Raw genomic sequence first — 12,379 nt, forward strand, 5'->3', positions numbered from 1 at the left:
GCTACCTAATATTTGGCAGAAAGCTCATGTAATAGCACTATTAAAGCCCGGAAAAGATCCCTCAGATCCTAAGAGTTTTCAGCCAATTTCACTGCTTTGCCACACCAATAAGCTGTTTGAACGTCTGATACTCAATAGGATAGCACCAACTGTAGATGAGAAGATCATTCCAGAGCAAGCAGGCATCTCCCCCGGCAAATCAACAACATGTCAACTGCTCAACTTCACACAACATATCGAAGATGGTTTTTAGCAAGGGATGGTAACAGGTGCTGTTTTTGTAGACCTGTCAGCAGCATATGATAGAGTGAACCATAGACGTCTCCTCTGCAAGATCCTAGAGATGACAAAAGATATTCACTTAACAGAGCTGTTAGAAAGCATGCTTCAGAATCACCGGTTCTATGTCGAACTAGGTGGGAAGCGCAGCAGGTGGAGTATTCAGAAGAATGGTCTTCCTCAGGGAAGCGTGCTTGCATCGCTGCTGTACAACATCTAACTGAATGACCAACCTATAGATGGTGTCACATGCTGTTTTATATATGCTGATGACTTATGTGTCACTGCCCAAAGCACTGATTTTAACACCGTGGAGAAAACGCTTTCTGAGCCCTTGGAGGGACTAACATCCTACTATGAAGAAAACCACCTTCCCACAAACTCATCAAAGATGCAAGTTTGTGCATTCCACCTCAGAAAGCGTGAAGCCAAACGCCAGCTTAAAGTAACCTGGTGTGGAGAAACACTGATGCATTGCGAGCACCCTATCTACTTAGGAGTCACCCTTGACAGGTGCCTCACCTTCAAGAACCACATCGAAAAGACAAAGGCAAAAGTGAGCGCATGAAACAACATCCTGAATAAGCTCACTAACACAAAATGGGGAGCAAGCTTGAAAACATTGCGAACCAGTGCACTTGCTCTTTGCTATTCCACTGCCGAATACGCCTGCCCTGCATGGGAAAGATCTACTCATGCTAAGAAGATGGATGCCATTCTGAATGCAAGCTGCCGACTTATCACAGGTTGTTTAAAATGAACAAACACCAACAGCCTATATATCCGGGCGGGTATCGCTCCCCCGATACAAGAAGAATGGTAACCAGCAAGAAAGAGCGACTCCCTCAAACAGCAGATGAGAGGCACCCTCTGCATGGTTATACACCTACACCCAGCCGCCTAAAGTCACAGAAGAGCTTCATGGACAGTATTGTTCCATTACAATCAACCCCATCTGAAACCCGCATCGCCTTGTGGAGAGACCGGCTCGCCAGTCTCGAACAACCCCCAGCGATGGAAATTCTACCGGATGAAAGCCTTCCCCCAGGAGCTAATTGCAACTGGGCAACCTGGAAGTGCCTTAACAGACTTAGGACCGGTATAGGTCATTCAAAGGTGTCACTAAGCAAATGGGGATATACAACCAGCCCGACAACTTGTGAATGTGGAACTGACTATGCAACATCTCCTGCAATGTCTATCGCTAGAGGAAACCTGAACTGTTGGTTAAATGGTTTGCTCTCAATTTGGGCTACTTCTGGACTTCTAAAAGCTTTTCAGTTTATGCCAGGCGGTAGCAGAGGATGGAAGAAAGCAGGCATAAAAAAATTCCTGTTTGCAGTAAAGTGCCTCAACACATGTAGCAATCCACAACCTCGACCTTGTCACACTGTTGTTTCTGCAGTCCAAACAATACGCTGACTGACCACGGTGGCAACAATTTCTCTGGTCACTGTGCAGCATCATCATAACTGAAAATGATTAAATGCTCAAGTGGGACTCAGTTTGCACGCTTGGCATAGTTATAAAAAATATCATGGTACTACTAGAGGGCAGAGAATCCTCCTGGTATGTTAACCAACAATTCTCCCATAACAAAAAACACATTATTGGGTTTTTACTGATTTTCTGTTTGTTGTATGTTGCAAATGGACTGCTGCGTTGAGCCTATAAACCAACAATGGCTACACTTCAAAAGTAATTCACTGGTTTAACATTGTTTTTTGGGACATGCTAAAGACGTGACATAATGTTTTACAAATGACAATTATATCTCTGCTGTGTGCTGCTAATATTTCTGCATATTCAACTGACATATGAAAAATAAAAAGGGGAGAATTGCTAATTTGTAGGCAGGGGTAGTATACAGGGAGGGGGCCAGGGAAGGGGGTAATATAGGAAACTGGAGCAGGAGGAGCTATCCGGGCCCTTCAGCCTGCTCAGCTATTTAATGAGATCATGAATGATCTACCTCAACACCACCATCCCACACTATCCCCAAAACCCGTGATTCCATTAGTGTCCAGAAGTCCTCTGACTTGAGGATCCACAGCTCTGTGCAATAGAGAACCCCACAGTCCTTTAAGTGAAGAAACTTCTCCACATCTCAGTCTGAAATGGAACCCCCCTTATTCTGAAACTATGACCCCCCTATCTCTAGGCACCTCAGTACAGAAAACATTCTCCCAGCATCCATCCTACCAGAATTTTAAGAATCTTATATGTCTCAACTGAATTACCCCTCATTCATTTAAACTCCAGGGAATATCGGCTTAATCTCTCCCTTCATCACAGGATCCAGCCCACTGAATCCTCATTACATTCTCTCTGCGGCAAACATATCTTTTTACAGTAAGGACAGCAAAACTTCAGGTGTAGTTTCGCCAATGCCCAATACAATTTTAAGACTTCTTTACTCTTATGTCCCAATTACATTGTAATAAAAGTTAACTTGCCTTTGGTTGGATGGTCAGTGTAGGGTGCAGATAAGTGAGGGTAGAATTAGGTTTGCTTTAAATATTAGCACCTGAGGTTAAACCCACAGAAAAAAAGTAGATTCCACCTGAGACGGTGAATTCCCGAGATTCCTTCAATTCTATAAAAGCATCGGAATGGTAAAAATGCAATGGAATTTTGCATCAGCAGGATTTTACAGTCCCGCCGAAGCGAATGGAGTTTAGAATGGCTCACCGCATTTCACGGCTCCGTCCCCAGCATTAATATTCCTGGAATGAGCAGATTGCCTCCTAAAGACAAACTGTGACATGGAGCCACGGGAGGAGATAGAAACATAGAAAATTTACAACACAACATGTCTGTGTCAGCACATTTATAGGAGGCATTAGAACTGGTCAAAGAGGGAAATTTTATAGAGGATCTTAAATGAGGTCACAGAGAGAAAGAGAGAGATGAGTGGTGAGCCTTTAAAAGGGAAATTCCAGAGCTCAAGGCCTATGCAGCTGAAGGCAACTGCAATTAAAAGCCAGGAATTAGAATTCTTTCAAATGCAGTCTGATTGTGCCAGTGGGTGAACTCCTCTGCATGAGCTGCTGGAGATGGGGGAAGAGTTTGTGGCCAGAACTGGAGATCACAGGGGGTTGCGGGGCCATACCAGGCTACAGAGATAGGCAGAGACAATGCTATGAAAGGGTTTGAAAGCAAGGATGACACCTTAAAGTCAAGCCATTGACAGGTCAAGAGCCAATGTTAGTCCGTGAGCACAGGGGAGATAGATGAACCGGACTTGATGTGAATTAGGTGTAGGCAGCAGAGTTTTGGATGAGCTCCAGTTTACAGCAACATAGAATATCAGAGGCTGGCTAGTTTATGGAGCAGATGAGCTGAAACAGGTGATGTTAGAGAGATGGGGATGGTTTCAGAAAATCAGTTCAAGACCAAATAGCATGCTTGGTTTGTGAACGGTCTGCTTCAGCCGCAGGCAGTGGCCAAGGGGAGCGATCGAGTTCGTGGCTAGGGAACAGAGCTCATATAACTAATTTGCTTTACAACCGTCATTACATCTTGAACTCATGCATTAAACTAGTAAAATTCCTTTACTCTCCATCATCTACTGCAACTCATGCAGAGGAATTCACCCACATCCACATTCAAACAGCATTTGAAAGAATTTTAATTACAAGGCATTGGGGAACATTTTGGGGAACATTCTAAATATGAACAGACATCTACGGGCCAAATTTATGCCTTGTAATGCCAACCCTAACCCTTCAATTTGAGTTATTTCCTTGCACAAGGTTCCATTATCTTGCATTTGATTCCATGGGCATGACTGTTGGTTGCAACTCTCCCACGCTGGCATTTTTTAGTGTAAAGTGAGAGTGAGCAAATTTGAAAGAAGGTATCAAATGATCTGAGAAACCACGGGACCCACATTGGGATATTGGGCTGCCGAGGGGTAATGTAGGGTCAAGGTTATTCACTGGCCGAAGACCACACAAACGGAAATGGATAAAAGTCCACTGACCCACATATTAATAAGCTCACTGTAGTTTGCAGCAAGCTTATTAATTAAGCATCCTTTCATTTCAATAAAGGATTGCCAATGAACACTTGAAATGCTGCTCCACCCAGAATATCAGAGGGTCATAGAGCAGAGAAGGAGGCTGTTCAGCCCATCTCAAGAACGTAAGAAATAGGAATTGGAGTAGGCAATTTAATCCTACGAGACTCCTCCGCTATTCCACGAGATCATGGCTGATCTACTTCGGCTACCCCATCCTAGAGCATCTCTATATCCCTCAAATCCCCTAGTAGGCAAAATCTATTGGCCCTCTGCCTTGGACATACTCAATGAGTGAGCATCCACTGTGCTCTGGGGCAGAGAATTACTAAGTTTCACAACCCTTTGAGTGAAGAAATTTCTCCTCATCTCAGTCCTAAATGGCCGACCCTTATCCTGAGACTGTGACCCTCCAAGTCCTGGAGAGAATTTTCCAACTTGTCCGACTCCCCACCATCCCTAGCTCCAGCTTTTCCCCCAAGAACTGTGCATTGTTTTCAATAGTTCATCCAATTGCCCATTTGAACCCAACCTTTGAACCTGCTTCCCACCAGCCTCCCAGTCAGCCCATTCATGATCACCACTCATTCGTGTAAAACAAAAATCTCTGCTCCGGTTCTTTTACCAAGTTACCCACCCATCCGCCAGTAGGAACATTCTCTCCTTATTTACTCTTATCAAAAGCCTTCATTCAAGTCTGAACATTTGGTGTCAAAGCTCCCCTAGCTCTGTCAAAGCGTTTACGAAGAGTTGCATGGACTCCTGGCCACCGCTGGTCTACATGTAGTGCAGCCCATGCGTCCCCCACATTCTACCACAATATTCCACCATCCTCACTCAAGACACCGTCGGCGAGTTTGCCCCATAAAGGTTCTAGTCCCAATGACCTTCCGCGTGAAAATAAATGGTTTACTGATCGCTCCGTGCGAAGATCACACGCAAGGTTAGATACGCGAAACGGGAAATAGTGGAAGTCCTGTTGCTTCATGTGATTCACCTGACTAAGCGCATTTTAAACTGAATGTTGACAAACAAAACTTAAACTTTCCTACCACGTACTGCCGACCTTTTAAACAAGCAGCAGGAGCTCGGGGTCACTCCTCACAGGATCCACCAGGAGTGTGAGAGCAAAGAAGCACAGGGTCAAGTGGATTTTTTTTTTCCTCCTCTTTTTGTGACTTTTAATTTCTCCCATTGAAAGTCCGGCGCCTCTCGACAGATCCCACGTTTTTTTTTTAAAAAAAGACACAGCGCACTGCTCAAATGTTAGTTCTACCTCCTCGCTTCCCCTCTGGAGCGTCATGTAAAGGCGTGGCACTGAAACTCTCCCACTTATCTTTCATGGGCAACGTTACAGCTATGCATCAGATTACAGCTGCCTCCCTCCCCACAGTGGCTGGTGATTATGAAAATTGGCTCAGCTCTAATTTCAACCGGGGATCGGTACTCTCCTTTCAAACCAATCTCCTATTCAATCCCGGTGCTCCCGAGTTTAATTCTAATGGATTTTTTTTCTTTGTGTGTGTTTGCGTTTTGTTGGAAAGAAACCTGCAAACTTTAATGCTTCGATTTGCCCTTTGAATTCAGAGCAAATTAAACATGTCTTTTTAACTTAGATACCGTTGCGGCAGTAAAAGGGGTTGCAGGAGTGGGCAACCCTTCAAGCATATCCTGACATTCAACACCATCATGGCTGATCTGATTGTAACCTCCTGCCTACCCCCATAACCTTTCACCCCCTTCTTAATCAAGAATCTTATCTAGCCTTGCCTTAAAACTATTCAAAGAGTCTGCTTCCACTGCATGTTGTGGAAGCAGCTTGCAAAGACTCAGGACCCTCTCATCTCTGCCTTAATTGAGCGACCCCTTATTTTTAAACAGCGACCCCCTAGTTCTAGATTCTCCCACATCTGGAAACATCCTCTCTACAACCACCCTGTCAAGATCCCTCAGGATCTTAAAGGTTGCCATCAAGTTGCCTCTTACTCTTCTAAATTCCAGCAGATACAAGCCTAACCTGTCTAACCTTTCCTCATAAGAGAACCCATCCGTTCCTGGTATGAGCCTAGTAAACCTTCTTTGAACTGCTTCTAACACATTTACATCTTTCCTTAGATAAGGTGACCAATACTGTACATAATATTCCAGATGTGGTCTCACCAGTGCCCTGTACAACTGAAGCATAATCTCCCTACTTTTGTATTTAATTCCCCTCACAATAAATCATAACATCCTAATAACTTTTCTAATTACCTGCTGTACCTGCATACTGGCCTTTTGTGATTCATGCAGTAGGACACCCAGATCCTTATGAATCTCAGAGTTCTGCAATTTCTCACCATTTAGATTATAACCTTTTTTATTCTTCCTGCCAAAATGGACAATATTTATCCCATCAGTCAACATCACTAAAACAGATTGTCTGGTCATTATCATATTGTTATTTGTGGGAGCTTCCTGTGTGCAAATTGATGGCTACATTTCCTACATTACAACTTTGCCATAAAATGAGCTGATGACATACAGATTATTACAGATTTGGAGGTGAGATGCTAAACTGAGACAGTACTGTGGTAATATTAAACTTGACTGCCCATCGCACACCTGAATTTTATCCCGCTGGAGATACAGAAAGGCTGGCACAGAGATGATGGCTGAATGACTTCTTTCTGTGTTGCAAGGGTCTATGATTCTGTAGACTCTGCACAACTTTCCTTTGTAGATTCGCTACTGCCCCTTTCGTGCCCACATTGAAGTGACCTGTTTTCCCAGGTGAATTTCAAGGATCTCAGAGGGTCACTTGAGGAAGATGCAGTGGATATACCTTGGCTGTCATTTACCATTCAACAAATGAGCTGATGAATGATCTCATTGGTTATCTTTGAGACTCTGCTGTGCGCAAGTTGGTTCCAGTACTTGATCACAAAAGAACTCTTGATCTTGGGGTTGCAAGCCCAGTATCATAACCACTTGGCTATTTAGGCCAAGCCTTGATCACAAAAGAATGACAACTGAACTTCAAAAGTAACTAATTATTGGCAAAGTAATTTGGGGCAGCCTGAGGGTGTGAAAAATATTATAAAATTCAGCTTCTATCTTTCTTTGAACTAGTTTAATGTTGGAAGCTGACAACTGTAGCCAGCTGTGTGATAATATCTTACAAATACCAGCAAATATCATATGATAGAGCTTTGTCTGTGAATGGCAAGAATATGTTGACATAGACAAATTAGCCCACCAGCTAAAGAGTGGACAAAGTCGGACTCCTATTTACAACAGTGATTACATTTCAAAAATACTTCATTGTCTGCGAAGAGCTTTGGGATGTCCTGAGTTCATGAAAGGTGTCATATAAATGCAAGCTCTCTCCTTTTTGTTGTTTTGTACAAACACAGTGGGGTAATTTTAACTATCAAACAGGTCGCCCATTAGATGCCTCACCTTACCTTCTCTTCCATTACCTCCAGTTGAATGTAAAATGGGGCATGTTGAATAGTGGACCTTCATTCAATATCATCCATTTTATCCCAGCCCACAAAGAATGGTGTTATTAAGCCACAGTAAGCTTGTAAAGTAATTTCAAGGTTAATGCTGGGGCAGTGTTTCCTACAACTGGAAGCAGCTGGCAGTCTCTAGTTTTTAACCAACTGATAAATGGCAAAAGGGAACATTTATTCCATCTCTAACCTTTTCCAGGGAAGCCATTTGCTGCCTCATGTTATCATTTGTAATATAAGAGTAGAAGAACAAAAACCCATTATAAATGCTTATCTCAGCTCCCCTTCCGTTGCCCCCAGCCAATGACCCATCTCCCAGATGTTGCAACATCTGTTGTTGCCTTCAAAGTTATTTCTAGTTGCACCACCGTTAAAACATCAGCCATGAGAAGAATGAACCATGGACCTACCTGTGAAGCTAATGTTTTATTTCTGGTGAACATGTTTGTTGTGCAGATCAAGGTGAGAGTTTATCAGTTGACACACATTAGGCTCAACTAACAGGAATGTGCCAGTTAATGAAATCTACCCTGATAGGAACAAGAGGAAATGCTAGACGAATAATGACCAAGCTCCATCTAAATCTTCTTCTACCAAGCTGACAGGAGCCTTAAAAAATGATATAGTAGTCATTGAGCAACCACAATTAATTTCTGTCAATTAGCCTACGGTGTCAGCTTTGCCTCAACTCTCGACTCTGGGTCAGAGGTTGCAGATTTAAGCACAAAATCTTGGCCGACACTCCCAGTGCAGTACTGAGTGCGCTACAGTGCATAGCTGCCTTTTCAGAGGTTTCATCTTTCTGATGAGACATTAAACCTTCCGCCCTCTCAGGCGGACATAAAAGAATTCCATTTTATAGAAAAACAGGGAATTCACCCTCGTATCTCCTCATTATTTATCCCTCAACCAACATCACTAAAACAGGCTCTCTGGTCGTTATCACCACTGCATGCATGGGATCTTGCTGTGTGCAAATTAGCTGCTGCATTCCCTACATTACCATGACACCCCAAAAGTACCCTGGCTTTTGGGCAGTACCACTGACAGTGGGTACCTTTAATGAGAGTGCCAGCTGAGATTTGGTGCTGAGGTTTCTGGTGTGAGACTTGCACCCATAACCTGTTTGACTCTGAGATACGGATGCTACCACTAAACCAAGGCTGACATCACACGGACTGTTCTGTAAAACTACTGCCCATCAATCACTGTTGGATATTGACTAGCTTCTGTTTTATTAATGTTAGCCTCGTCCCATTTTGTGTGAACTCGAATTTCCCTTGCCCAGCGTGGGTGAGGCTTGAAAGGAAAGAGGAATTGAAACACGAAAGGTTTCATTTGTGGGGCTGGAAAGCAACAATGTTTTTGTGCTAAAGACCCTTGTAACCAAAGGGGAATAAAAACCTTATGCTTGAGGCTCCAGGAGGGTGTGGAGATGAGTTTGCAAGTTTAGCACCTGCCCATTAGCCTTGAATGCATAGAAAGATTGGCAAGTCATTGATTTTGAGCACCAGGTACGGAGGTGAAATTGATGACTGAGCATGAGAAAGTGAAGTAAATTGACAAAGCTGCAACCTGTGAACCATTTCCAAGCAAAGCGGCAGAGTTACTGTAATGGGAGTGTGCTGAATTTCTAAGACTGTCCCTAATGGACAATGTTCTTCCAGCATTGGAAGCTCTCAATGTTATCTATCCCTTAGGACTTGCTTTTCAGCATCAGTACCTTAACTTGACCCATGTTTATTCACTGTAACTGTCCATGCTGCCTAAGTCACTGAACAGAGATAAGGCATAAATAAAGGGGAAGACAGGAATGGTAGATGTTGTAGGATAGAATTACAAACAGCTTGTAAATACCTTATAATTTAATTGTTGACTTTCTAATGGGAGTTATTTCATTAATGGTGTTAGCAATTCAAATGAATAAGATGCATTAGGTCCATTTAGTGTCAAAGCATTTTTACAGAGGATTATAAAATTGTGTTTTAAAGTTTTAACTTGTTACGTGCTGCAAAAACTGTTTTCTTTAATAATAGGACGGTGTCGCTTTGGATAGAGTTTGCCTGCGAGTGTCTTTGTGCTTGTAGTCCAACCCGGAATGCATCAGTGGGTCAGTGGAGTTTTCAACATACCAAAAACAGTTTGCAAGGTTAAGACAAGCAAAGGAAAACACCTGGTATAATGCCTTTCACAAACTCAGGACTTTTCAAAGTAGTGGTTCACAGCCAACAAAGTGCTTTTTACGGTGTAGTCACTGTTATAATGTTATCATGCTGATGTTTATGGGATTTGGACGTGTGTAATTTGGATGCTGTGTTCCTTACATTACACCCGTGACTGCAATTGAAAAGTATTTTTATCGGCTGTAAAGTGCTTTGGAGCTTCCTGAGGTTATGTAAGATGCTGTGACAATGCAAGCCTTTATTTTTTAAAATGGGAAATGTGGCAGCCAATTGGTGCACAGCAAGATCCCACAAACAGCAAGGTGATAATGACCAGGTCATCCGCATCTGTGATGTTGACTCAGGAACAAGTGCTGTCTTGGACATTGGGGAGGATTTCACAGTCATGGGTCTGTTACATCCACCATGGAGGACTGATGGGAGCTTGGTTTTAACATCTCATCCGAACACAAAATTGCTTTGCACCCAATTGTGTGCAGTTAATCTTTGTGCATCCGCCACAGCCCTTTTTTTTTTTGGTGATGTGGTGTGGGAGGGCAGATTTTATTTTTCAATTACAGGGCCAATCTAGCCAGGACAACTTTGGTGAGTGCGGTTCCTCTCGCATACAGACTCACTTGTCAGATAACTGGTGGCCGTACTGTCTGGGATTTTACATGCCTTGATTTAGATAGAAAATCTAGGGCAGCATTTGAGTTCCTGTCAGCAGAGCGAAGCCTTACAAAATTTACCCTGATATATCAAAGCATCCATGTGGTGGCTCAATGGGTGGGACTTGCAGAGCTTAATTTATCCAATTTCTGCAGTGAGTTAGCAGGCCTTCATGTTTCTGCCCATTTCAATAGCAATTTGACTTATAGTTATATTAAATGATTATATTTATGCTCTTTTAATGTAGTGAAAACAACCCAAGCTGTTTCAAAGGAGCATTATCAAACAAAATTTTGACACCAAGGCCCAATGTGGGGATATTAGGGCAGGGACCAAGAGCTTGGCCTTTGGATGGGTATTAAGGAGCCACTCAAAGGGCAAAAAAGAAAGACTTCCTTTTATATAGTGTCCTTTCCTACTTTAGGATATCCAAAGTGCTTTACAGCCAATAAAGTACTTTAGAGTTGTAATCAAAGCTATAATGTAGAAAATGTGGTAATCAGTTTGTGCAGAGGAAAAAAGAGAGAGGTAGCAAGACAAAGAGGATGCGTGGGGGTGGGGGTCGTTGGTGGGGGGCATCTTAAGATCTATATAAGCAGCAGAAAGCGTGGCTGCCAATGGTGGAGAAAAGGAAATTGGGGATGTGCAAGAGACTAGAATAGGAGGAGCACAGATATCTCGGAGGCTTGTTGGAGCGGGAGGAGGTTACAGAGATGCAGGAGAAGATTTCTTCCCCGTGAGACTTCTTTGTGACCATGTGATGAGGTAGTCCACACTGGCATTGGCCGTTCCTTATGCAGATATTGTTTCTCTTAAACATTAGAACATAGGAATTTCTGGTTTAGAAAACATAAGGCCCATCTAGTTTGCATTCTACCATCTTGGTAACTACAGAATATAACATTCAAGGAGTTTCTGAGTAATCATAGTGATCAATCTCGATTGATTAATCTATAATAGATCCAGAACTGAGGAGAAGACAACCTTAATACTGGAGCTTTGGGAACCATCAAAACAAAGTCACATGCTGCTTCAAAGCACATCACACTTAGCATCTGTCATGTCTCAAATTATTTATGTACTCTGTCCCAAAATAGTATTCTCTGAAAGAAGTTTATCTAATTTTCACGTGAATGAGTTAATGAAACTGATTTCCACCATCCCCCTAGGGGGTTTGTTCCAGAAATTTACCACTCACCAATGGTCCACAGAGTACTTTTGAATTTACCTGCTATGATCCTCGTTGGGCATTCTGGTGACTGACAGAAAAGATAACATGACAAGATTCAAGATTTAAGACTTTTAATGTAACAAACAAACTAAAAGCAAATTTGACTAAACACTATTTCAATAGACAATTTATACTCTAAACTACAGCAAAGCTTCCCCATATAACTTTCAAAACAAATGGAAAACCTGCCTTCACAGTTATACCCCATAAGTGAACACTTCATTCTCCAGGAGCCAGTTAACACAACACAAGAACACAAGAATTAGGAGCAGGAACAGGCCACTCAGCCTCTTGAGCCTGCCCCGCCATTCGATAAGATTGTGGCTGATCTGACTGTGGCCTCAACTTCACTTTTCTGTTTGCCCACCATAGCCCTTGACCCCCTTGCTGATCAAAAATCTAACTCAGCCTTGAACATGTTCAATGACCCAGCCTCCGCTGCTCTTTGAGGAAGAGAATTCCACAGACTAAACGATGATCTGAGAGAAGATATTTCTCCTTATCACTGTCTTAAATG

The 12,379-nt window shown here is 42.7% G+C and overlaps 1 protein-coding gene across 3 annotated transcripts in view; it reads right to left on the minus strand.

Moving 5' to 3' along the window:
- p2ry1 (purinergic receptor P2Y1) overlaps positions 1-5,589 on the minus strand; it is a 31,951-nt gene extending 26,362 nt beyond the window's left edge. The window contains exon 1 of one of the 3 annotated variants that reach the window (XM_041207368.1): positions 5,367-5,589. The gene's annotated coding sequence lies outside the window, so the exon portion shown is untranslated. Of the gene's footprint in view, positions 1-5,352 lie in introns of all 3 variants that reach the window. The other 2 variants (XM_041207376.1, XM_041207359.1) reach the window with 2 other exon arrangements.
- Between the last annotated feature and the right edge of the window lie 6,790 nt (positions 5,590-12,379).

The sequence above is a fragment of the Carcharodon carcharias genome, chromosome 2 (genome assembly GCF_017639515.1).
Source record: "Carcharodon carcharias isolate sCarCar2 chromosome 2, sCarCar2.pri, whole genome shotgun sequence".
In the NCBI taxonomy this organism is placed as follows: Eukaryota; Metazoa; Chordata; class Chondrichthyes; order Lamniformes; family Lamnidae; genus Carcharodon; species Carcharodon carcharias.